The sequence below is a fragment of the Trachemys scripta genome, chromosome 1 (genome assembly GCF_013100865.1).
Source record: "Trachemys scripta elegans isolate TJP31775 chromosome 1, CAS_Tse_1.0, whole genome shotgun sequence".
NCBI lineage: Eukaryota > Metazoa > Chordata > Testudines > Emydidae > Trachemys > Trachemys scripta.
The window spans coordinates 330,419,648-330,444,685 of NC_048298.1; the positions used below are offsets into that span (position 1 = coordinate 330,419,648).

General features: G+C 40.8%; 1 protein-coding gene across 5 annotated transcripts in view; it reads left to right on the forward strand.

Annotated features, from left to right (window-relative positions):
* The window catches only part of RSF1 (remodeling and spacing factor 1), a 122,648-nt gene that overhangs the window by 16,018 nt on the left and 81,592 nt on the right, over window positions 1-25,038 (forward strand). Inside the window, exon 1 of one of the 5 annotated variants that reach the window (XM_034759100.1) lies at window positions 17,492-17,939. The exons of the other annotated variants lie outside the window; for them this stretch is intronic. The gene's annotated coding sequence lies outside the window, so the exon portion shown is untranslated. Of the gene's footprint in view, window positions 1-17,491; window positions 17,940-25,038 lie in introns of those variants that run through there. 5 annotated transcript variants of the gene reach the window in all.

Consider the following 25,038-nt stretch of genomic DNA (forward strand, 5'->3'; position numbering starts at 1 on the left):
CCCTTCCCCTACTACAGGGAACAGGTCCTTTGCTCGCTGTCTCACACACCAAGACAGAACAGTTTTGACCCATTTCCCTATCTACACGTGATTGTGACCTCATCAGTACAAACTTATGCACTTAGCACTTCAGGCATGCCTGCTGCCATTCTGTTGGTTTTATGTTTTCACTGTATGATCATTAAGGATTTCATAATTTACAACTGTTAATTTCATAAAATGTGTGTATGAGGCATAATAAAACCCTTGCACAAAGGTAAGTACATTTTTCACCACTATTCCCAGGCCTCATAGTAGTAGCATGGTGTGTCCCTGACCTACTCAGCCTCTCTGGTGGTTCATAATGGTCAGAAAGTCTCCATCTCTGCCTCCCACCCTTTGGAGGGGTTCTCTTCTTGCTCTCTCAGATGTCGTGCAGGTACTTTCTGCATCTATCACACAAGGCAAATATTGCTCAGCAGCCCCCAGCCTTGTCATGATGCACTTCCACCTTCCCTTCAACCTTCCAAATGCACACTTCACTGTTCCTCTGCAGCTACTCGGTATAGTTAGACAGCACCTTTCTCTTATCCAAATGCACCGTAAAAGGCTGTATAAGCCAGGGTAGCAAGGGTCTCCAGGATGACAGTAGGAAATCACAATACCATTAGTGTTCACAGTGGTTCTGGAGGAAAATTTTTATTTCCCATTGCAAAAAACAGATCTGAGTTTCTAAAGAACCAGGTGTTATAGACCTTTCCAGAGCACCCCACATTAGTATAGGTGAACCTTCCACGGTGTTCAACCAGGTCTTGCAGCACCGCAGAGAAATACCTCTTTCTGTTGACTAACTCTGAAGGCTGGCATGATAGGCAAAGAATGGGCATGTAGTGACCTGGGATAGCAATGCCCTCTTAGTAGCACACAATAGCCCTGAAAGTTGATCTACCATACTTGTTAGCAACTGACTGGTAGCAGTTGTCAATGGTGAGCTTCCTGATAGCAATGGCCATGTGCTTTTTCCATGCTCGGGGGAACCTTTGTATAGATGTTCTGTCACTGCATTTCTAGGGTGAGCTTTGCAGACTTCTAGGAAAGTGTCCTATGTCATCCAGAGTTCTGCTGCTACTGCTGGTCATCCTGGGTCTGCGTAACTGTCCCATTCCACCAGTCAGTACTAGTTGGCCAAGCCCAGGAACGGCGCTCTACCAAGAGAAGCCATTCCAGAAAAAAACAATTAGCTGATTTCAGGCTCTGCCTTCTCTGCCAGTATCACCACAGCACTGCTATGGCTTTTTCCAAGTCATCCAAAGATATCCAGCAGCATGACTGCCAATACACATGTGCATCAGCCTGTTTGTATTAATGACTACCAGGATTGTGGCACTCAGCAGTGTTCCCTCTATGACAGTGGTTCCCAAACTGGGGTTCGCGAACCCCTGGGGGTTCGCAGAACGTTACAGGGGGTTCGCCAGAAAAATTTCACTAATGGCGGACAGAGGACCCCAGGCATTGGAGACAGCAGGTGGGACCCGGCTGCAGGGAGAGCGGGGCTGGGCAGTTGGGGCCGGCAGCCCAAGCCGTGCCCCCGTCAGTAGAGGAGCCGGCAGCCCGAGTCTCAGGGAGAGCGGGGCTGGGCAGTTGGGGCTGGCAGCCGGAGCCCTGCCACCATCAGCGGGGGAGCCGGCAGCCTGAACCCCAGCCCGAGCCCCAGGGAGAGCGGAACCAGGCAGTTGGGGCTGGCAGCCCGAACCCCAGCGTTCCGCGTGGGGCTGGCAGGCCAAGCCCCAGGGAGAGCGGGGCCGGGCAGTAGGGGCCGGCAGCCCGAGCCCCGCCCCCGTCAGCGGGGGAGCCGGCAGCCCGAACCCCAGCCCGAGCCCCAGGAATTTGCCAAATCTCATCTAAAGCCAGAACCCTCCTTGTTACCACCAGCCACAACTTCACCCGAAACTAGAGGTGGGTGAAAAATATCAAGCATTTTTCACAGAAAGTCTTGAATTTTTTTCACATTTTTCAAAATTCCCCAAGAAAATTTTACAAAAAACTGAAACGGAAAAATGGTCCATTTTCAAAAACCGTTTTCATGAAACATTTTCTGATTTTTTTGAAAACCAAAAATGAATTTATTTTTATTAAAAACCATTTCTTTTAAAACAAAAGCCAAAAAAACATTTTACAGAAACGTTTTTGGTTTCTGGTTTTTCTATGTTCGTTAAAAAAAGTTTCAATTAAAAATATTTTTCAGAGGTTCATAGATTCCGGGGCCCGGCAGTTGGGGCATCCATCACACTGAGGAAATTTAAACTTAAATCCCTGAAAATATTCATTTTTAGGAGGGGGTTCACGAGATTTCACAATTTAGTGAAAGGGGTTCACGGGCTGTTAAAGCTTGGGAACCACTGCTCTATGATATCTAGCAGTGTTTTGAAAATGGCACTGGCTCTGAAAAGACAGATGAATGAGGGGATGACACAAAGGGAGCCATAGAAATTTTAGTTTGATCCAAGTCCCATAATTTCATTGGCTTCTGGTAAGTATCCCACAATGCACCACAAGAAAAATAAAATCCCAGAATACAGAGCCTAGCAGCAGCGGAATGTTGCACCTTGTGATGTCTGCCCAGAATATTGTGTGCTTACATTGAAAACATGCAGTGCTGTATGGATGCACAGATTCAAAATGAGGACATGTTAGCTGGCATAGCAAAGCAGCGTGGATCTGCTGCACTCAGAATTGTTATTCCTGATGAGTTAAAATGGGGGAAAATAATCCAAAATAACATTCAGGTGTAGGCAAGCCCTTAATGTTAAATAACAGTAGCTGAGCTGCTAACTATCATAACCATAATATAATTAGGTTCAACATCCATGGGGAAGTTAAGGCACCAAACACTGACACAGTAATCCTGAATGTTTAGAAAGGGAGCTCTCAAGAGGAAGAGTACCTTAAAGCGTCTACAGTAAAAAGTAAAGAAAGCAAAATCCTTAGCTGTGACATGCATCCTACTTAAGAAAACAGTAGTGGCCTCAGGAAGCGTGCGTACCTCTGAACAAAAAGGGAACCAGGAAGGGAACAAGTAAACCAACCTGGGTAAATGGCAAAGTTGGTGAGGTTTATTTGAGCCAAGCAGAAATCCTCCAAAATTTGGAAATTTAACTTTTGTGAAGCAAATAAGTGAGAGCATAAATTACAGCACCCAGTATGTAAGAGTGGAAACTAGGAGGCCTAAGATGGATCTTTGAACAGCAAATACTAAGATGTGAAAACAAATTCTTTACGTATATTAGAAGCAGGAAGCCTGGAAAGAATTGGTGGTTCTGTTGGATTACCAGGTTTAAAGGGAGCAATTAAGATAAAGATATTGCTGAGAAGTTAAATAACTTCTTTGCATCAGGCTTCACCACTGAAGATGTTAGGAAGATACCTATCTCAAACCTGCTCTTTTCTGGTAATGAAGCAATGTACTATTGGACTGATGTATTAAAAGTGGCTGTGCTGGGACAAACCATTTTAAAAAGCAATGTCACTAGGCGCTGATGGTACCCATCCAAGTGTTCTGTAGGAGTTTAAGAATTAAATGGATGAGATGCTAATAAAATGTGTAGTCTATCATTAAAAACTGATACTGTACTAAAGAATTGGTAGATAGCGAATGTTATACCTATATTTTAAAAAAAGCTCTAGTGGTGATACAAGGGAATTATAGACCAGAAAGCCTTACATCTGTGCTGGGTAAATTGGTGTAATCATAATTTAAAATAGAATAATAAAACATCTGAAATATTATAAGGTCTAATCCTTTATTCAAAGAAAAATCATATCCTGCTAATCTATTAGCATTTTTTGAATGTGAATAAAAGAAAACTGCTCAACACAACTTACTTTGCATTTCAAAAGATATTTAACAAGTCATTAGTAAAAGGCTATTAAAGAAAAGATAAACAGGAGTACTTGTGATCACAGGGTGGGAGGCCAAAGTGGTGGTGTAGATCAAAAAGATAGGAAACCAATTTTCATCATGACAGAAGGTTAACTAAGTCTGGTGTTTACAGTATTTATTAATGTTTTGGAAAAGGTGGATGTGCAGTCAGGTAGAAAAAAATTGCAGATGAGTTACTCAGGTTAGTTAAGTCGAGAGCGGAACTTCAACAAGGTAGGTGAATGGGGAAACATACTGTAGATGAAATTCAGAGTTGTAAATGCAAGTAATTACTCCTGGGGAAATTCTGTGCCAAAAACCTAAAAGTTATGCAACAAAAATTAAATTCTTTTCACAATATTTTCAAATGCTGCAAACTTCTGTATATTTTACTTGTCAAAATAACACAATATAATCACCAGTTTCAATTATTTTTGGTCATTTATTTAAACATACCTGTCAGCAAGTATGTCTGTAACAATACAGACAACAAAAAAGATTCCTTACGAGGCATATTAATACAGAATTTTGAGTAGTAATTTAAACTACAATACAGAATGGTATTTCTTGCACCCCTCAGATGCAGTGCAAAGGCTTGGGGGAGTCGGATAATGGAGGAGCTGAGGGAGAGGGAAGTAATTGCTGGGATGGAGTCTGGGTGTGAACATGGAGGATTGTTGTGTCTGAGTGGGGAAAAGTATGGAATAGGTTTTTCGGGGGGGGTGGGGGGGAAGGGGAAGGGACTGTTAGGGAGCTTCCCCCAGGCAGACCCGGGCTGACCCCTAGCTTCTCCCATTCAGTCAGGCACATCTGCTCCTGTCCCTGTATGTCCTTGCACCCCTATTCACGTGTCCTTCCACCCCCATTCATACACCCCTCTGTTCCTATGTGGCCCTGCACCCTCTTCCCTGTTAAAAGATGAGTGATTAAAATAATGAAGGATATGGAAAAAGCTCTCATTAAGAGAAATTGAAAATACTGGCATTGTTTATTTTAGAGAGGAGACAAATGTATACAAAAATGTGTGTTTTGGGAAGGTGTGTTAGGAACTTGTGTTCTTCCTGTTTCCATAATAAAATAATGAGGACATTTAATGAAACTTAAAGGTGGCTAATTCAAACTTGATAGAAGGAAATACTTTTTCACAAAATGAATAATTAGACTATAGAATTAATTGCCATAGGGTAGAATTGAAGCCAAGAACTTAGCAAGTTTTAAAGGGAATGTTGGTCATTTGGATAACTAATATCCAGAATTACTATAAAAATACTTAAATTAGTGATATACATATGTACAGGCCTAAGCCAGTCTCTAACTATTAACAGTTAGGAGGACTAGATACTAATCAGGTGGCAGATTATTCCACATCTCCTGTGTGGTTTTTTGCACCTTCATCTGAAGTATCTGGGCAGGCCATGGTAAGAGACGAGATACTGGACTAGATGGACTACAGGTAGGAATTCTTACGACACTTCCTACATTCTCACCAAATGAAAGAAAAACACACTGGCCACAACTATAAACACGCCCTCTCTCACAGTTTGTTGTAGTTCTGACTTGTGTCAGCTAAGGTGAGAGGGTCTAAAAAAGATAGGAGGAGGAAATTCACTCTCATTCTGGATATGTATTTGTCTGGTGTACTGCTGTCTCACCCAAAGTTATTCCAGGGGTTGACGAGAAAGCTCTGATATGGCTCCATTTTTTTATTTTTATTTTCCAGGATATGCAAAGCGGTGATTAGCGACTGCTCCTCTACCTCCAGAACACTCATCTGTGGAGTCCTACACGGCATCATGCTCTTCTCCCATTCTTGTTAACATCTACGTGCATTTATTGGGGGTGGGGGAAGCTGTGAGAGACCATTGTCTCAAATACCAGCAATGTGCGGATGATATCCAGGACGTCATCTTTATCTTTAGTACCTAGCTGAGATAAATGGCTGCATGTGTAGGCAGTTGGCTGAAGTTCAACCAGGGAAAGAGATGGGATGTTGATGGGCATAGTGAAATACTTGTAAGACCTAGCATCCACTCTCCATTTACCCTTCTGTGGAGACTACCTCTAATTTTTCAAATTGGTCTGCAGCTTATGGGTCCTCTTGGATTCTTTACAGATGCTGGATAATGGATAATAATGGCCCCCCAAAAACATAGCCTTGGCTACCTCATGTGAAGTAAGGAGGAAAATTAGTTTATCAACCACAACCTGTTGTGACTCTGGTGATCCTCTTTTAGGAGGTGCTCTGATACTGCAGTGATTGGCACCATTGCAAGAACTTGGCTGGATGATAGTAAGAGCAATGTATTTTTACAGATCAGTGGTTCTCAAACTTTTGTACTGGTGACCTCTTTCACATAGCAAGCCTCTGAGTTTGACCCCCCCCCTTATAAATTAAAAACACTTTAATATATTTAACACCATTATAAATGCTGGAGGCAAAGTGGGGTTTGGGGTGGAGGCTGACAGCTCGTGACCCCCCCATGTAATAACCTTGTGACCCATTGAGGGGTCCCGACCCCCAGTTTGAGAACCCTTGTTATAGATGGACCATTGGTCTGACTCAGTATGGCCTTTCTTATGCTCTGAAGAAGAGTGGCAAGATAACAAACAGGAGGCTTACAAAGTGATGTGGAGGAATAGTAAAGGTGAGGATATGATGCAAGTAGGGAGAGAATTTCAGATTTGAGGAAGAGAAAGTGAGAAGATAGAAAATAGGAAAGGTACACACAAGGAAAGAGAAACTTAGCTCCACAGAGACCATGCTGCTTAAATTGGAGAAAGCATTGCGTCCGGGAAGGGGCCGGGCACATGAGGCATGTGGAAGCAGAAAGATAGCTATGGGAAGTTCTAAGTACCTGAGTTAAGGCACACAAAAAATAGTGAGCCTGACACAGTTTATAAATTTGGTCCTTATTAGATTTGCCATTGCAATACACTGTTCCACCATGTTTTTGCAATGAATTCTGACGTGGTTCTTAAGTCGTTTTCACTAAAGACAGAAAAGAAGAAATTACTGGAAGTACAAGAAAAGCCTTATTTCACATTTCATTGGCTGGTTTAAAAATCTCTGCAAGAATTATCCCTTCCAACATTACCAATATGAGACACCCTGGATAGCCGATATAGTTTCAAAATTGATTTGGCAAAATAACTTCTTACCAACATTTTCACACACGTTCCCCTGGCTTGTGAGTTTGGTACCTTGTGCACAGCTAGGGTGACCAGACAGCAAGTGTGAAAAATCGGGATGGGGATGGGAGGTAATAGGAGCCTATATAAGAAAAAGACCCAAACATCGGCACTGTCCCTATAAAATCGGGACATCTGGTCACCCTATGCACAGCAGTGTTCACTGCAACCTTAAACATTTGTGTGGGGGAAGAAATTGGTTAAGGAACAGAGGCTCCAGTGGATCATTTTGTGTTTTGACCACAGAAGTTCAGACAGTAACTGTTCGTGTCTGTCTCTGCCTTGCCTTTGTCATCCTTGATCTGTGAGATGGCTTTTAAAGTTCAACAACTTTGTGTTCGTTTTGTTGTTGGGCCTGTTGTCCCTTCCGGTGGATTCTGGCTCTGTTTCTCTCTCTCTAGCCCACTCTGTGCCTCATTTATGGTTGTCAGCTTCTGAGCTGTGATGTATCACTTCAGTTGCCAGTCATGAAACTGACTAGGACTGGAAGCAAACACAAACATTTGTAAACATCTAATGTGTTGTATCATTTTTGTGCTTACCAAAAAGTGTGGCTATTCCATCATCCTTTACCAGTACTGCATTTTAAGAACTGTACAAAACCAAATGATGATTTTGCTGAAATAATGTTATCACGCAAATATCAAAAGTGTTTAAACATCAGTCATGTCCACCCATACTATTTTTGGTCTATTGTGAAATCTGATTTAGAAATTTTTTGCTTTTTAAGTAATCAAAGTAGCTTTCATTTATCGCTTATTTTTAGTGCACTGAGTAAAATAACAGTTGCCCTATCCCTCTGCCCCCTCTTCCCCCGCTTACCTCTGAAACTTCCTAAGCAGTTAACTTGATAGGATTACTCATTTTCATTTACTAGAATCATTTTTAAAACAAATTCCTTCTGCAGAGGCGTAGTATCCATCAAATGAATTGGATGCTTATAAAATGGTGGGCAAGCCTAAAATGGAAAACTGATCACCCGCAAATGTTCTAGTTGCTCTAGAATCTTCTGTCGAGGGGGTGTGTTTCCTGCGTACAATAGGTGGAAGAGAAAAAAGACATGAAATTACCTGACATGAAACAGAGATGTAAGTCAGGCTAAGTTCCTTCGACTGCAGTGTCAGTTAATACTGATTGATCTGTTTCTAGGGAGAATAGGAATAGAAGATCCCACTAGACCTATCCCCAAACCATGAGAGAAATTCACGGTATAGTAGCACCTCAGAGTTACGAACTGACCAGTTAACGACACATCTCATTTGGAACCAGAAGTACACAATCGGGCAGCAGCAGAGACCAAAAAAAGAGAGGCAAATACAGTATGATGTGTTAAACATAAACTTTAAAAAAATAAAGGAAAGCACCATTTTTCTTCTGCATAGTAAAGTTGCAAAGCTGTATTAAGTCAATGTTCAGTTGTAAACTTTTGAAAGAACCACCATAATATTTTGTTCAGAGTTATGAACATTTCAGAGTTACGAACAACCTCCATTCCCAAGATGTTTGTAACTCTGAGGTTCTACTGTATGTGTTAGATGTGGTCTGGAAGGGCTAGATGATGAATTTTGCTAAATATTTGTGCAAGGATTCTATCTCCTTCAGTGTCACAATATAGATGTTTGGAGCAAGTGCATGGAAATAGAACCTGTGCAATTGGTCATAGGCAGTGTTTGACCCGTACTTGGGCATGTGATTTCCTTTTTTGGGCTGTCCAGAACGAATGAGTAGGCTTAGACCTAAAATCTTCTCAAAAGAGTGCAGATGCAAATTTCCAGGGAATCCCTGAAGATTATAACCAACTCTTCTCGGGAATTTTCTGATTTTTCTGGTTTTCTAATAGCTTTGGCAGAGCACTAACAAGTGAGTGGCGCAGGTTCCCAAGATCATTCTGTCAAAACAAACATTACAAGAGTGCTATAGCTTAGCCTAGCAACTGCTCTAAACATGGACACGTATTCATGGACACGTTAATTCTCAATAGGAGCAAGCAATGAATAGTTACCCCTCAGTGAATCTCCTTTTAATGAGGAAGTTGACAACAATAGCTAGTTAAACAACGAAATGCTTAAATGCCCATGGATTTGATTAATGCAAGCAAAGGCATTTCATGGTCTACGGAGGCTGCGCCACCTAAGTGGGCTCACAGAGGAGGAAGAGTGAATATTTTTCTGAGAAGAAAGGTCAAAGAGTGCTAAACATAGATTTTTGTTTGACTGAAATTAATTGAAGAAGAAATATAATGAAAGACATAAGACTGTGTTTGTCATATACTTCACCATTGGCAAGATTACATATTCAGAGCATTAGAAATATTCCCTCACTCCAAGAGCAGACATTTTAAACAACCTGGACAGGGCAGTATTGATAACCTTAGAAACCGTTTAGAAAATGGTGGCCAACAAATACTAGAAATAGGAACAAGAAAAATCTGCATCGATGGAAGTGGATAATCACGAGGCACTGTGACCGGGTGCCTGGATGGGCCACCTTGAGAATGTTGTACTCAGGGCAGACTGCAAGGAATAGGGCATACAATCCCCCAAACTGGCATTTTATTCTATACTTGGATTTACCAAGCGAGTAACAAAACAGCTTCTGTAATACCACACTGGTTACCAAGAAGCCAAATACAGTCCCTTTTAAGCATTCCAGCCCTTGACTCCCATCTAGACAGCCAAGTCTAATATAGTGAGAGGTTATTGAAAACCTGATTTACCATATGTGAGGTCCACCAATCCCAAAGGACTGGACAGTTATCACCAATCCTTTAGTAACTAAAAGACTAAAGGCTTAATAATAAAAGGAAAAAGAAAGAGGAGAGTTGCTATGATAAAAAGAGCTATATACATACAGATGTGTAAAGTCCTTAGGTCAGTTTCAGAGCAGAGATGATGAGGCTGCTGATTTGTAAAAGTCTTTCTGGAATCAGCTTAAAAGGTTATAGTCCAATAGGCAGTCCAAGTATAGAGTCTGTTCAAGTTCTTCCATGAGAATTCCAGGGTAAACCTGGAGACTTCCCTGTTTAAAGTTTAAGCAGGCCTGAGATGAAAAAGATCAGGCCTGAAGCTTCCTTTATTGTCCTGTAGCAAGCTGATGAGCCTCCTGTCACACAGGACTCTTTCCCCCCCACCTCCCCCTCCCAGGAAGAATAGGCGGTGCAGATAGTTGCTTTGAAGCTAATCTTCTATTTCCTATGCATACATAGTTAAACTAGTTGCATTCATTCACATAAGGCAGGGGCTATCAACCTTCCTGGACTACTGTACCCCTTTCAGGAGTCTGATTTGTGTTGCAGATCCCCAAGTTTCACCTCACTTTAAAATTATTCGCTTATAAAATCAGACACCAAAATACAAAGGTGTCACAGCACACTATTACTGAAAAATTGCTTACTTTCTCATTTTTACCATATAATTATAGAATAAATCAATTGGAATATAAATATTGTACTTCGATTTCAGTGTGTAATATGTAGAGCAGTATAACCCAGTTATTGTCTTATGACATTTTAGTTTGTACTGGCTTCGCTACTGCTTTTTATGTAGTCTGTTGTAAAACTAAGAAAATATTTAGATGAGTTGATGTTCCCCCTGGAAGACCTCTGTGTACCCCCAAGGATACATGTACTCTTGGCTGAGAACCACTGACATAAACAATTAACTGGTACTTCATTATAGCATAGATAATCAAGTTGAAGACAATATAGCTAATATTATTAGGTTCCTGCAGTATCTTACAGCTTTGAGGTTAATTGAACTACCTGCATGCGTAATATAAGGCTATTAAGACATGAAAGGGAATTGGCATCTACAAGCTAATCTGGTTACGTTGTTAACTTCTAACAAGATATAGGTAAACACAGACAAATACACTTTGCATCTACCTTTGATTTCTATTACTACAAATAAATGGGTTAATGATTCCTGGTCTAGTACATCTCTTTGAAATTCACATACAAGTAAATTGTCTTGATTACATTTTAATGTCTTTTGTTGAGGAGTTGTCATACCCAACTTGACCAGTCTGTTGGTGTCACATGTACAAAGAACTGGGACATTAGAGACCCAACCTGGTTCAGGCTTTTAGATGCTGCTGCCATGTAAATGTTACATAATAACTAAAGGACAGCAAGAAAAATCTGAAGCGTAGAGGTGTTCGTTTATTTTACTTTCAGCTGCAGGTGTTTAACAAATAGTTGGCTCAAGGTATGCTAAAGAGTATTTTAACATTAAGATTACATTCAGGAAATTCAGTTGGAGGGCATGTCTAATGTACAAGCCTCAGGAAATGACATTTGATTTACATCTCAAACTTGTGAAAGAAGCAGCAAAATCCCTTTTGTGAGGACAGGATAAATTCTCAGACACCAAGAAAGAAAGAAGAATATAAATTTGGATGATTTAGGATCTCTTATTAAAGATAACCTTTCCAGTCAAATATTGGCAATTATTGCACATTTTATGATTCTGTTCAATTAAAAGGCTAAGTGGCCATTTACACTGCAGAAGAATGTCTTGCACTGGCCCCATTTTAAGTTTGAATTATGCTTTATAAACCGTGTTTTTTGAATACTTACGTGGTCGAACGCGATGTGGCACTTGCATTTTCTGTTGAACTTCATAGATGTTTTGATTGTCTTGCAGAGCATATGATGCAAATGCCTGCAATATGATCATATTTGCTACACAATTTTTTGGGTAACACTGCTGTACTAAAGGATAGACTTAAAACTAAAAATAATTTTTAGTATATGAAGACTTAAGGCTGCTGGACCAGGTGGGTAGAGGAGGCTGCTGCAGTATTTGTTAATTTGACATTTGTCCTGTAGTGTTAGTATCTAGCTAAATGGGTAAAAATCACATACACTTCTACATGACTAGCAGACTTTCTAGGAAAGGGAGAAGTAAAGCTGTGGATATGTTTCAAAGCATGAGTGAGGTTGATGAGGCAAATGGGGGTTCAGGAAGGTCACCACAAACATGGAAGAGGGGAATTCTTTTTAAAGATGAATGCAAAAAAGTGCCAAAATGTTTGTGGCTGATCTTATTTGATGTCTGAGGAAATCAAGAAATTTTTTCAAACATTTTTAATCTACTTTTTCCTTTTCTTTTCTTTCTCTTTGAAGATTATAGGTGACTAGGCATGAGTTCTCTGATGTCATGATCCAGAAAGTGAAACCTGTCTGTGAGAAGAGATTTTTATTCAGGCTGTTCTTAAAGCTTTCTTTTAACATCGTCTATTTAACTCAAGAAACACTTGGGAGTCAATGTCTTTGTAAGCAAGTCAACACTATTGGCTCCCTTTTTAATTAAAGGCTGAGAGAATTCGCAGCCCACATCTGAGACTACTAAAGTTCTTCAGCAAAACCAAAGATCACCAGACATGACATTCCCAAAACAAGCAGAAAAAGCTTTCAAGCTGCCTCTTTTCATATGATGAAGCAAAATCACCACAAATCAATTTATTTAACATCTAATAGAGCACAGGAGTTTAACTCTGATATATATATATTATTGTATAGGTGAGGAAAGAGACTATTTAAAATGAAGCCAAAACCTTTCCAGCTATTAATGTGTAACTTTATTTCCATGTATTAATTTCTTAATGTCCCCTTAAATACAATAGCTTCAGATTAGTGGCCTCTCATTGAGAAATATAATTCATCAAGGGGTTATAAGGTCTCCCCTTCCTCTCAAAGCTCAATAAAAGGTAAAAAATTTAGAGACTCATATTGGGTTTATCAAGGACGTTTGAGTACTCAATGCCTTTGTACCCAAATGAACTTTAAGATCTAGGAGTTGCCTCTTGGCCAGGTGCCTTAGTTTTGCTTCCTTCTGACGCATGAGCCTGAAAAGATGTAGGGTATGTCTATATGGCACCAACAAAACCAAACCACCCTGCGGTAGGTTGCATTATGGCTAAGAATAGCAGTGTAGAGGTTCCCGCTTGAGCGGTAAAGGCCCAGCAAGGGGGGAAGGTCTTGGATCCCAAGGTCCAGCCCAACCAGGAAGATATAGATTGCTCTTTTTAGTGCCGTAGCACATGCCCTGTGAGACCAAGTCAGTTGGGTTCTAAAACTAATTGCCATTTTGGTTTTTTTAATTTTTTTTTTTTAATTTTATCATGTAGACATACCCATAATGGTCTGCTCTAATACAAGGGTGTGTATGTGTGTGTTCCTTATAGTTCATTGTCAAGACAAAGCATGCATGGTTTCTTCTTCTTGTATTTTCTTAATAAAACCTTTATATCGTTTAATTTTTACAATGCCTGTGTCTTCCAAAACTTTTTTTCCCCCGTGATATTTTTGTAACTTCACTCTTCCTATTTGGTATGATCACTCTGATCATCTAACTCAGAATTATTGGGACACCATGCAGTTCTATGATAAAAACAATACCTAAAAACAAACTAGAGGATTTTGTGCTCAGAGGTGTCTTGGACATCCTAAGAAATCTCACTGTCAGGAAGTTTTCCTTCACCTGTAGTCCATTTTATCACCTTAAAGAATTCTTCTTCATCTTTGGTATTTACCCCGTTTCAGATATTTTGAAGAGATGTACTAGACCAGCAATCATTAACCCATTTATTTGTAGTAATAGAAATCAATAGTAGTTGCGACATGTATTTGTCTGTGTTTACCTACTGTGAAAATCAGAGAACAGCAATAAAACTTATTCTTGGGCATTTAAAGGACATTTAAATATGGTTGTCATATTTCCAAACACATGGAACAAAAACCAAGGGTAAGTGGGGTGGCCTTGGGATATGCTTCAAACCTTAGAAAAAATATCTGATGGTTCAAAGACTGTTGGGCCCAAATAAGATGACTACAAGGATTATAATAATACCCAGCTCTTTTAAAAGATAGCACTTTTATCAGTAGGTATTAAAGCACTTTATAAAGGCAGTAAGTATAATTAATTGTGAGGGTAACAGTTAATTGTGACCAAATACTTAACAGCATATTAACAATAACAGGGAAATAATAAGTTGATGAATATTTAGATAAGATGTTTTCAAGTCAGCAGGGCCAGCTGAAATTTATCCTAAATTATTTAAAGAATTTGCTGAAGCAATTTCTGAAACATTAGCAATTATCTTGTAGAAGTCATGGAGTAAGGGTGATGATCCAGAGGACTGGAGAAGGACAAACCTAATACCGATCTTTAAAAAGGAGTGAAAGGAGGTCCTGGGGATTATAGACCAGTCATCTTAACTTCAATACCGAGAAATATACTGGTACAAATTATTAAACAATCAATTTGTAAGCACCTAGAGGAAAATCAGGTGCTAAGTAATAGCCAACATAGATTTGTCAAGAACAAATCATGTCAAACCCACCTAACTTCCTTCTTTGACAGAATAACTGATGTAGTGGATGGGGGAAGCAGTAGACGTGATTTACCTTGACTTGTAAGGCTTTAGACACAGTCCCATGAGACATTCTCATAAGCGAACTGGGGAAATTTGATGGTGAAATTAATATAAGGTGGGTGCACAATTGGTTGAAAAATTGTACCCAGGTAGTTAGCAATGTGTTATTGTTAAATATCAAGTGAGATCCTGTGAGGGTCTTTCCTGGGTCTGGTATTCACTATTTTTATTAACATATTGGGTGATGGAGTAGAGAGTACATTTATATAATTTGCAGATGACATCTAACTTTGGAGGACAGGGTTAGAATTCAAAATGATCTTGATAAATTTGAGAATTGGTCTGAAATCCAATAAATGAAATTCAATAAAGAGAAGTGCAAAGTACTGCAGCTTGGAAGGAAAAATCAAATGCACAAATACAAAAAGGGGAGCAACTGTTTAGGCAGTAATACTGCAGGAAAGGATCTGGAGGTTATAGTAGATCACAGATTGAATATCAGGCAATGTGATGCATTTGCAAAAAAGGCAAATATAATTCTGGGATGTATTAACAGGAGTGTTGTATGTCAAACATAGGAGGTAATTGTCCTGCTCTACTCGGCACTGGTATGGCCTCAGCTGGAGTACTGTGTCCAATTCTGGGCACAACACTTTAGGAAAGATGTGGACTAATTAGAGAGAGTTCCAGAGGAGAGAAACAAAAATGGTAGAAGTTTTAGAAAACCTGACCTGTGAGGAAAGGTTTCAAAAAAGCTGAGCACGTTTAGTCTTGAGAAAAGAAGACTGGGGGGAACCTTCACCATCCTTTTTGTAACAGCCCTTAACATATTTGATCAATGATTTTACATGTCCACTGAAGGTTGGTCATTAAGTAAATTGCTTAGTTTGCAGCAAGGAAGATTTAGATATTAGAAAAACTTTCTAACTAAACGGATAGTTAAGAACTGGAACAGATTATGTAGGGAGATTGTGCAAAACCCATCACTGGAGGTTTTAAGAACAGGCTTGGAAAATACCTGTCAGGGATGGTCTAGGTATACTTAATCCAGCCTCAGCACAGAGGGCTGGACTAGATGACCCCTCGAGGTGATTCTATTCCAGTTTTACAGATGGGGAAGTAGAGGCACAGAGGTGAAGTGAGTTGCCGAAGGTCACCCAGTAGGCCAGTGGCAGAGCAGGGAATAGAACCCAGGGCTTCTGAGTCCCAACCCATTGCATCCCAAGAGCAAAATACCCATATCAGTGTTAAATAATATGACTAAAAATGAATATATGCTAGAGATTCTAGGCAAGCCAAGTGTTTTCTGACAGGTGTTTTTAACAATTGAAATAAATACAGGAATGTGTTACTCAATTGTGCCTGTGGTATTTTGTTTAGTTTTTTAAATGCATGCCAAGTTCTTTCTAGGGACAAAAAAGGATCTTTAAGTGCTGGTAGGCAACTCTTGTTCCCTCTGTTTGAATCTTCCATCTAATTACATCTTTTTTGCTTGTTCTTTTATGTTCACTTTGAAGCCTGGGCTGTTGCAGTTCTTTCCTTTCCTGCACAATTTGTTTTTGGACAAATAACTTGGAGGTAGTATAGAGTGGCTCAGCCAGAAGATGTGAGCTTAGATTGCAAGCTCCTTGGAGCGGGAACTACTGCTTTTGCATGTTTGGAAAGAGCCTAGTACGTAGTGGAGCACTACAGTTAATTTGAAGGTTAAATTCTTTGTTGTTTCTTTAAGCCAAGCACATTACATACCACCAGGGTTTGCTTGCATCCCTCTGTTCTCCACAAACTCCTTGTGTGCCACCTTTCAGTCCCCTTCTATTTCAAGAACGTGCTGCACCCCCACACCCTTCCCTTATTCTGGGTCTGGGTGCCCCTATTCCTCCCTCCCCACATATTAGGGTTCCCCATTCTCCCATGCCAGGGCTTTGTGGCCACACCATTCCCTCTTTCTTCCTTCATACCAGGATGTCTCCTGTTAGCCCCCATGCCAGGGGTTCTGTGTGACCCCCACTTCCCCATCCTCCCTTCGCCATGCCAGGGGCTGTGTGCCCTCATGTCTGGGAGCTAAGTCAATCAGGGTGTCAGCGTGTTAAACTCTGAGAGGATGGGCAGAGATGAGATTGGGTATCAGCCAGTTCTTTGATGTATAGACAGTTGTTGAGATGCATGAAGTTATGGCATACACCAGCATATAGATGGCTGGGGCTCTGTGTCCCCTACTTCCCCCTTTTTTGATTTGGGAAGAATAAAAGCGAAGGATTCTCTCCATTGATGCCTAGAACAGTCTCTGAAATTTTGGAATTGATGAGATGCAGCACTGAAAAGTTATTGCATTGTTTCCATCAGACAACTGGAGAAATAGCATCAAGTTGGTTGTAAGGCCTTGAAAGCTCTACCGAGATTGTCCAAAAAATAATTGCTAGTCTATATAAGAATGGTGATACTGGGTCAGACCAATGATCCATCTAGGCCAGTATTCTGTCTCTGACTATGGCCAGTGCTAGATGGTTCAGAGGGAATGAACAGAGCACGGCAATTTTGAGTCATCCATCTCCTGTGGTTCAGTCCCAGCTCCTCGCAATTGGAGGTTTAGGGTTATCTGGGTCATGGAGTTGCATCCCTGATCATCTTGGCTAATAGCCATTGATGATCCTCCATGAACGTATCTAATTCTTTGGTGGCTCCATTATACTCTTGGCCTTCTCAACATCCCCTGGCAACGAGTTAAACAGGTTAACTGTGTTGTACTTCCTTATGTTTTTTTAAACTTGCTGACTATTAATCAGGTGACCCTTAGTTATTGTGTTATGTGAAGGGGTAAATAACAATTTTCTATTCACTTTCTCCATACCATTCATGACTTTGTAGACTTCTATCAGATCTGCCCTTAGTCATCTCAGAATAGCTTAGCAGACAGCACAATGCAAATGTAAGTTAAGTGAGTCTCTTCCTTTAACATATCGTGTGGTGTTCAAAGTTTTGCTAGTACAGTGGCTAGAGTCCTACAGTTGCTTCCTAACCCATTAATCTTATTTTAACAGGCTGTGCTCCCAGACTGCTTTCTCTTAGTTCAGAATCTAGAGGACTGTTCAAATTTGATTGATCTTAAGTGGTATAACATGGGGAATGTCATTCAGATTTTAATTTTGGTTTTAAATCCAGCACACTATCGCTAAAACTTTACGTACAGGCTGTTTTTTGTAAGATTGATAATATTTGGTTCCCTTTCTTTTGCTGCAGAGTGAGCCATGAGAGAACAAAATTACTACACTGTTCTTAGAGCAGAGCTTATCTCATCAGATGCTGGTCAGCAAACAGTGAAAGTAAATGATGCAGAGCCCTGTTGGGTTGTGCTCCATAAGAAATACAGAGAAGAAAATGCTTGCCATTGTGAAGGAATTAAAACATTAGTTCAAGCCATCTTACTTCCATCCTCTGACAGTGTTAAATGTGGAGTTACAGAAACATTTTTAAAACGGTAATTATTAGTACCTCTCTTCATCTGAACAGGGCACAATGACTCCCATATACTGATCAAGAATGGCGTAAGTTTGAAGGTAGCCGGATCCAACAAATTTCACACACCCCTAAAATTTTACCTTTATAGCCTAATGTGTCCTCTCCTCCCCCCTCCCCCAAACACACTCTTCTTCCAACCTACTAGACACACACTTGTCTTCCTCCTACTCTTGACCCCTTGATTTTTCTCCCTAGTGAGGCAACCGAGCCTACCCCAGCAGGTACATCTGGCACCATTCAGGTGTTGGGTAGGCATACCCATGCCAGCTTTACTGTAGCTAGCACAGCTGAAACTAGCAGGGAAGATGCAGAGGCCTGGGCTCCCATGTTGGCTAGCCATGCAGTATATCAGGAGGACCATCCTGTGGTGCCATGTCTTGACTGGTAACTTTACTTGTGCTAACTGCATTAATGTTTTTTCAGGTATGCCTACCCAACCTGAAATCACACATTCAGTTGCCATGTAGACATCCTGTTAAACTCAGATCCTCTGCAACCATGTGGCCCAGGATGCTACTTTAATCCACCTCGCTGTCATTGAATCTGAGTTGGACACTAACATTTAAATACAGTGGCTCCACATTGGCACTATTGTACTAAAGTATTTGGCCTTTTGGCTTAATTTCTTAGAAGAAAAGCTTTACAAAAGTTATATTTAGATGATTTTCTGCTATAAATATGCAGTCTATGTACATTATAAAATATTATTGGAAAAACATCAACAATATGGAGCTTTATGAAGCTTAACTATCAAGGGCCCTGTGGACTCCTTTGTGCAATGGGTCCAGATTCTGTGAAGATGTTAACTTATTGTATCTCCATGAAATACTCTTCATTCATGTCCTTCCCATCCCCGAGCACACACAACTGTGGCTCACAGTTGAAAATACGCAGTAATGTACAATTGCAATAACTGTAATCCGCTTCAGTGAGCAGCTAATTGTCTTGGTTCCACTGTCCTCTGCTGCTGTTCTATGCACTAGGCAGCCAAGCTGCCCAATCTGCACTACACACACATGCACACAATTCCTCCCCCCTCCGTGCGCGTGCCCCCCCCCCCATGAATTATCTGTGCAGTTCATACATTTTATCACCAGTACTATAGATGATTAGGATAGATGCTCTTGTGCCTTATGATGCATGTGGGAACCAGTGTTGCCATCTCTTAACGGAGATGGACTCTTCAGATGGGTTGTTTCCATAACTAACTTTTTTTTTTTTAAATGTGGACAGGTAGTTAGCCTAACTCACAACCGTAGGTCCATGGCTGCTGCTTCAATATGTTCAGAGCAGCCCATACCATGTATGGGGGTCCCTCATTTACCCCCCCAGGGATGCACCTGATAGTTTAGGATGCTCCAGGAATAAGTGTAAGCATATGGGAATGTACAAGGTCAATTTTCACAACCAGCTTACCTCTAGCCTTCTTGCTTTCTGGTTCAACCATTCATATTAGTGTGATATATGAATGAAGTTCTGTGAGAACGATGAATAAATTAAGAATGGATTTTAAATGTGTTGTGAAGTCCATGTAAAGTAAGAACTGCATCAATATGTTTTGTAGCTCCTTGGCCTGCTGTCCCAGGACATTAAACATTGAGATGTCACAAAAATGGCAGGACATCAATAGGTTCTTTTAAAATAGTAGCAGATGCTCGCAGAGCATGCTAAGAATTGACTTTCCAGTTACTTCTGTAACTTTTGGAGTTCTATAATTCAGTCCTGTTTCCTCAAAGAGCTGACTCCTCAACAAGGGCTGTTCAGAGTGACCATGAATTTGAGCCTTCAGAAAAAATGTGAGACATTTCTCTAAGCCAACTTTTCTGCAGTAACGGTGTGTGCATTTAAAAAAAGACATTCTCTCTGCCTGGGGAACAGAATGATAGAAGAACTAAGTGCTTGATCCTGAAAGGTGCTGACCACTTTGGTCTGACCCAGCAGAACACCTAAGCACATCCTCCATTTTAATCAAATGGAACTTGCACACAGGCTTAAAGTGCTTTGTGCTAAAATATTTTGGTTGATCAGGCCCATAGTGCCCAGCACCTTGCAGAATTGATTCCTGAGACTGTATTTGCTCTAAAATGGGTGCTCAAGTACTACAGTGATGTGGACTAGCTCTTCCAAGAAAACCAAATGGGAGCAGTGCCTGATTATTCAAAATGAAGATAAATAATGGCAAACTATAAATGGACTAAAAAAAATCAATAAATGCTAGAGATAATCTTGATACTCTCTGTCTATATTTAAAGCAGATATTTGCCCTCAAAACAGGTGATTCTGCACATCTAATGTGGGATATCTCTGTACTAGACTGGCTATAAGTTATGTAACTGATCTAGTGCCGTTGCAATAAAACTGAATCTTTCACACAAACTACATATTTTGAACTCCTTTATATTAACCTGAATATCAAGGTATTTGTTTTAAAGACTCTTACTAGCTCGTTGAATATAAATGAAATGATGAAGAAATAAACTCCATAACGCAAGTCTTGGATACATGACATTACAAGTGACAAGGGAAGAAACAATATGTCAATAAAAGAAGTAGCGCAGACAAAGTGCAGTTGGATTCAGTCAACAGTACTCTTGTTAAATGTAGCCAGTGTAAGAAAACATCAGGCAAAATCATAAAATCTCTCATTTTGTACATTTACTGCTGTTAAAATTAGTAAGGGTGTATCTACACTTAATGCTACAATGGCCCTGCTGTAGCATTTCAGTGTAGACGCTACCCAGGCTGACAGGAAGGAGTCTCCTATCAGCATAGGTAACCCACTTCCCCAAGAGGTAGGTAGGTCAGTGGAAGAATTCTTCCGTTGACTTAGCACTAGCTACACTGGGGGTTAGGTCGGCTTAACTAAGCCGTTGAAAGGTGTGGATTTTTTATACCCTCCAATGACGTAGTTAAGCCAATTCAATTTTGTAGTGTAGACCAGGCCTGTGTGTGCATGTGTAGTGAAGTGACTAGTGCAAAATGCTTTTAGAAAATACGCTGAAGTTGTGTACAACCAAATTATTACACGTAAACAGTACATGATCACATGTGTTGAAAACAAGTTGATCCCTGTGATTCTTGGACAACAAATCACAAATTTTATGGAATCTCCTACATACATAAATAAATAAGGATTACTTTGAAGGTCCTGTGGCATTGCATTATTAATAGTCAATTATATTAAAATAATGGATGCTCTGAATTGTCTATAGCTTATTAAAATGGTGATGCACAGGGGTTTTGCCGCTTGATGGTGCCAGGTTGATTTATAAATCACAGATGATTTATAAAGTGGTAGTTTCCCTATGAGTGGACCACCCTAGGAGTCTTCATGTCCCTTCACCTCAGATCTGAAATTTTTGGTAGCAGTATCTGTTTGGCTCTCACATGCGCTCCCCATGTTGTGCTGTGCTCTGTTGCTATATAGCGCTGTGTGGGTAAACCGCCCTCAGTTGTTTCTCAACTGCCCTTGTCCTGAGACTGAGCCTTAGCAGAGCCCATTGACAGAGATTTTACTCAGTGTTTTTCTTAATTTTTCCTTAGTAGAATAGAGCTTTAATTAGTGTTAGTACTTCCTTTTTTTTTTCTTTTCCTAAAATTATTTATTTTATTTCGCTTGTAGAATAGTTATCTCCTTAGTATAAATTAGATTTCCCTAGCTCTTCCTGGGCAGGAAGTAACCCCTGAAAAGGGTATGCCTAGTTTCCCCAGGTTTAACTGCTGCCTCTCATGTTGGGAAGCCATTCCTGTCAGAGACAGTCATTCCTGCTGCATTTGCTGCCCTTTCCAGCATAACATCAAGGATCTACAACCTATCTTCACAGACAGGAAGGAGTCTCCTATCAGCATAGTGCAGATTGTTTCAAAGTAAAATCTGGAACCAGAAAGAGCCATGAACTGAAATTAAGACTGCTCATGATGGAAAGCTCACTTTGACCAGCCTCCGACCCTGGGCCCGGGACCCATTCCGGACAGCGGTCCCTGACAAGACTGATCCCGTCTACATCGTCAGATCAACACTCTCCAGTGACTTCAAAGAGGAAATCCTCAGATTCCTCTCAGAAAGTCTTGAAAAAACAGACCACAAGTTCCTGAGCAGGGAATTGGTCAAGAGAAAGAGGTCCCTGGCATGACTGATAACCTGTGTAGTAACTACCCATGACTAGGTACCTATGAGGCTGCAAGATCCTCCTGTACTAGTACCATGGGTAAGCCCAAAGACCCTAAGAGGGTGGCTCAGGCAGAATGGTACTGTTGGGAGAAAGGAGTTCCTCTAAAATGGCAACGATGGAATCTTCTAGACAATCAGTACTGCATATACCAGCATCGCAAAAGGCTGTGGCAATACCTGGTGGCCATTCCTCGCAATTCAGAGAGCCTCTGGTACCAACAACTCTCTCCACTTCAATGGCACCTACTCAACTGACCTCAGTGGGTACCGATGGCTGTTCCAGTACCGCAGGAATTTCGGTTCCCCAAAAACTTGATGGTCTCAGATACCTGAATCACCCTTAATAGGCACTGACATAACCATGGTATGGGTTATGCCTAGGTCCCCGGACTTCCATGCAGTACCAAGACATTCTACTCCAGCTTCCATGACTGCTTCACCCGTCAAGTGATGATGAGGAAGATGATAGGGATGACCTATACTCAGTGTCATTCCAAGGTTCTCCATTACAACACCAAGGAGCTAGCTGGGTGGAAACTTGTGTATCTTTAATCTGTCCTCAGAGTAGAAGAGACCCACCCAGTTGGTATGGACACCCTCGGATGCCTCCACCCATGGCCTTTCTCGCCACCTCAGTGGCAATATTGGGACTCACAGGTGGCATATAGACAACAGTTTTTTTGAGGAACTTTAGAGCTTGAGGAAAGCAATCTCCTTCAGCTTCAATAGCCAGACCACCTGATCCTCAAGAGGAGACCTTTGAGGAACCGGAGGAGAGATTAGACAAGGAAGCCACTCGGGTGACCAACATTTCCTCCTCATCTCCTGATAAGTTGGTCATGCTTCCTCCACCAACTACAGCAGACAACTTCAAGCAATTTCAACACCTCTTTAATAGGTAGCAGATTTCCTGTGAATCCTGCTTAATGAAGTCAGTCACAGTGCAAAGTGTTCGACATCATCAGAAAAAATTGCATTCCCTATCAATGAGGCACTGCTTGATTGGGCGAAAACTATATGGCAGACACAACCCACAATACCCCCAACGTGCAAAAGGGTAGACAAAAATATTGTGTCCTCTAAAGATGAGGACTTTTTTATTTTCTCATCCGTCCCCTAATTCACTGGTCATCGATGCCATTAATGAACATGGCAGACAGCATCCCGCTAAAATGACACCATATAATAAGGACTGGAAATGACTGGATTTATTTGGATGTAAATCATATTCTTTAGCCACTCTACAATTTAAGATCGCTAACTATCAAGCCCTTATGCCAAAACACAATCATACCAATTATTCAAAAATTAAACGCCTTTATTGAACGCCTCCTGTCAGATCAGAAAGAACAATTCCCAGTGATTATTGCTGAGGGGTCAGCTCCTTGTGAGGACAGCATTGGCGGCTTCTCTAGATGCTGCTGATACAGCTGCTCGTTCCATCTCCACAGCAGTTGTCATGAGGAGAGCATCTTGGCTTCATCTCTCCACCTTTTCAAAGGAGGTATAAGCCACAGCGGAGGACCTCCCTTTTGAGGGATCTAAATTGTTTGCAGAAGGAATGGACGAATCCCTCCACATATGAAAAGATTCTAGGGCCACACTACGTTTTCTGGGTATTTACACTGCTGCCCAAGAAAGAAGACTCAGTAAGTACCAGACCACAGAGATCCTGGCCTACTCACTTTTCTCCTCCTCAAAGACGTGATGATCCTGAAAGGAAGAGACATAGATTACAAAATCAGCAACCAAATGCTCCACAATCAGTGACATGGCAACCTTCTGCATCCAAAAAATCATTCTGATGTGTTGGTTGAAGCCCCAAGTTACCGCCCCAAGTCTCATCTGCTCCAACAATCTGAACATCTCCAACAATTCGGCAACTAGTGTGACGTTACACCCCATATTCTTCATAGAGATATTGTAAAGATACAAATATGGCCTAAGATATATTTTATGCAAGATGGGTCTTGTAAGGTATCATTGGAAAGGTTATGATTTCCTGAATGTGATTATCCAATATGTATGCATGTATCATTTCTGTATCTAAAGTTAGGAATATTGACTATGTAACAATTACAACTGTGTGTATATTTGGGAAACACCCACCAGACAACAGGCCATCAGCTTTGATGGGCCATTAGGAAAAAACAATAAGACTTTAAAGATACTATTCTCTCTCCTTCCTGAGAGGAGTTCTGGGACGTAGCTGTGACACTACTAGGTCAAATGGTCTTGTTACCTGGTACTAAACACTATCTTGGACTTCTACTAATTTTCCACTAAAAGGAGGGGGAGGTCAAGACTGGGGAACAAAAGATTCCCGCCTTACGTAAATCTTACTTGAGGCTGGTGAGTAAGACAAACAGGACTCTTCTCCATTGCCTTCCTGCCCAAGAAGAAAGACTGCTGAAAGTACCTGAAGAGACAAAGGAACTAAGCTGAAGGAAAGGCAAGGGCTGAGTCCAGACTGAGACAGAAGAGTCTAGTCTGTAAAGAGAAATAACTGGAAATCTAAACTACAGAAACTCTGCATCCTGCTTAAAATCAACATTTAGAGTGAGAAATTACACTTTGAATCCTGTTTCTTTAGTGAATCAAGCTTAGTTTGCATGTTTTGTTTTATTTGCTTAGTAATCTGCTTTGTTCTGTTTGCTATCCCTTATAATTACTTAGAATCTGTTTTGTTAATAAATGTGTTTTGTTTATTAAACCCAGTTTGTGCAATTTCTAACGGGGGGGGGGAGAAGTTGTTCATTTCTCTTTACATTGAGGGAGAGGGTGAATTTTTATGAGCTTGTGCTCTGCACATCTTTCTATACTACGCAAGACAATATTATCTTGGGTGTACTTTCCAGAGGAAAGCTGCACTTGAGTGCTGGGCGAT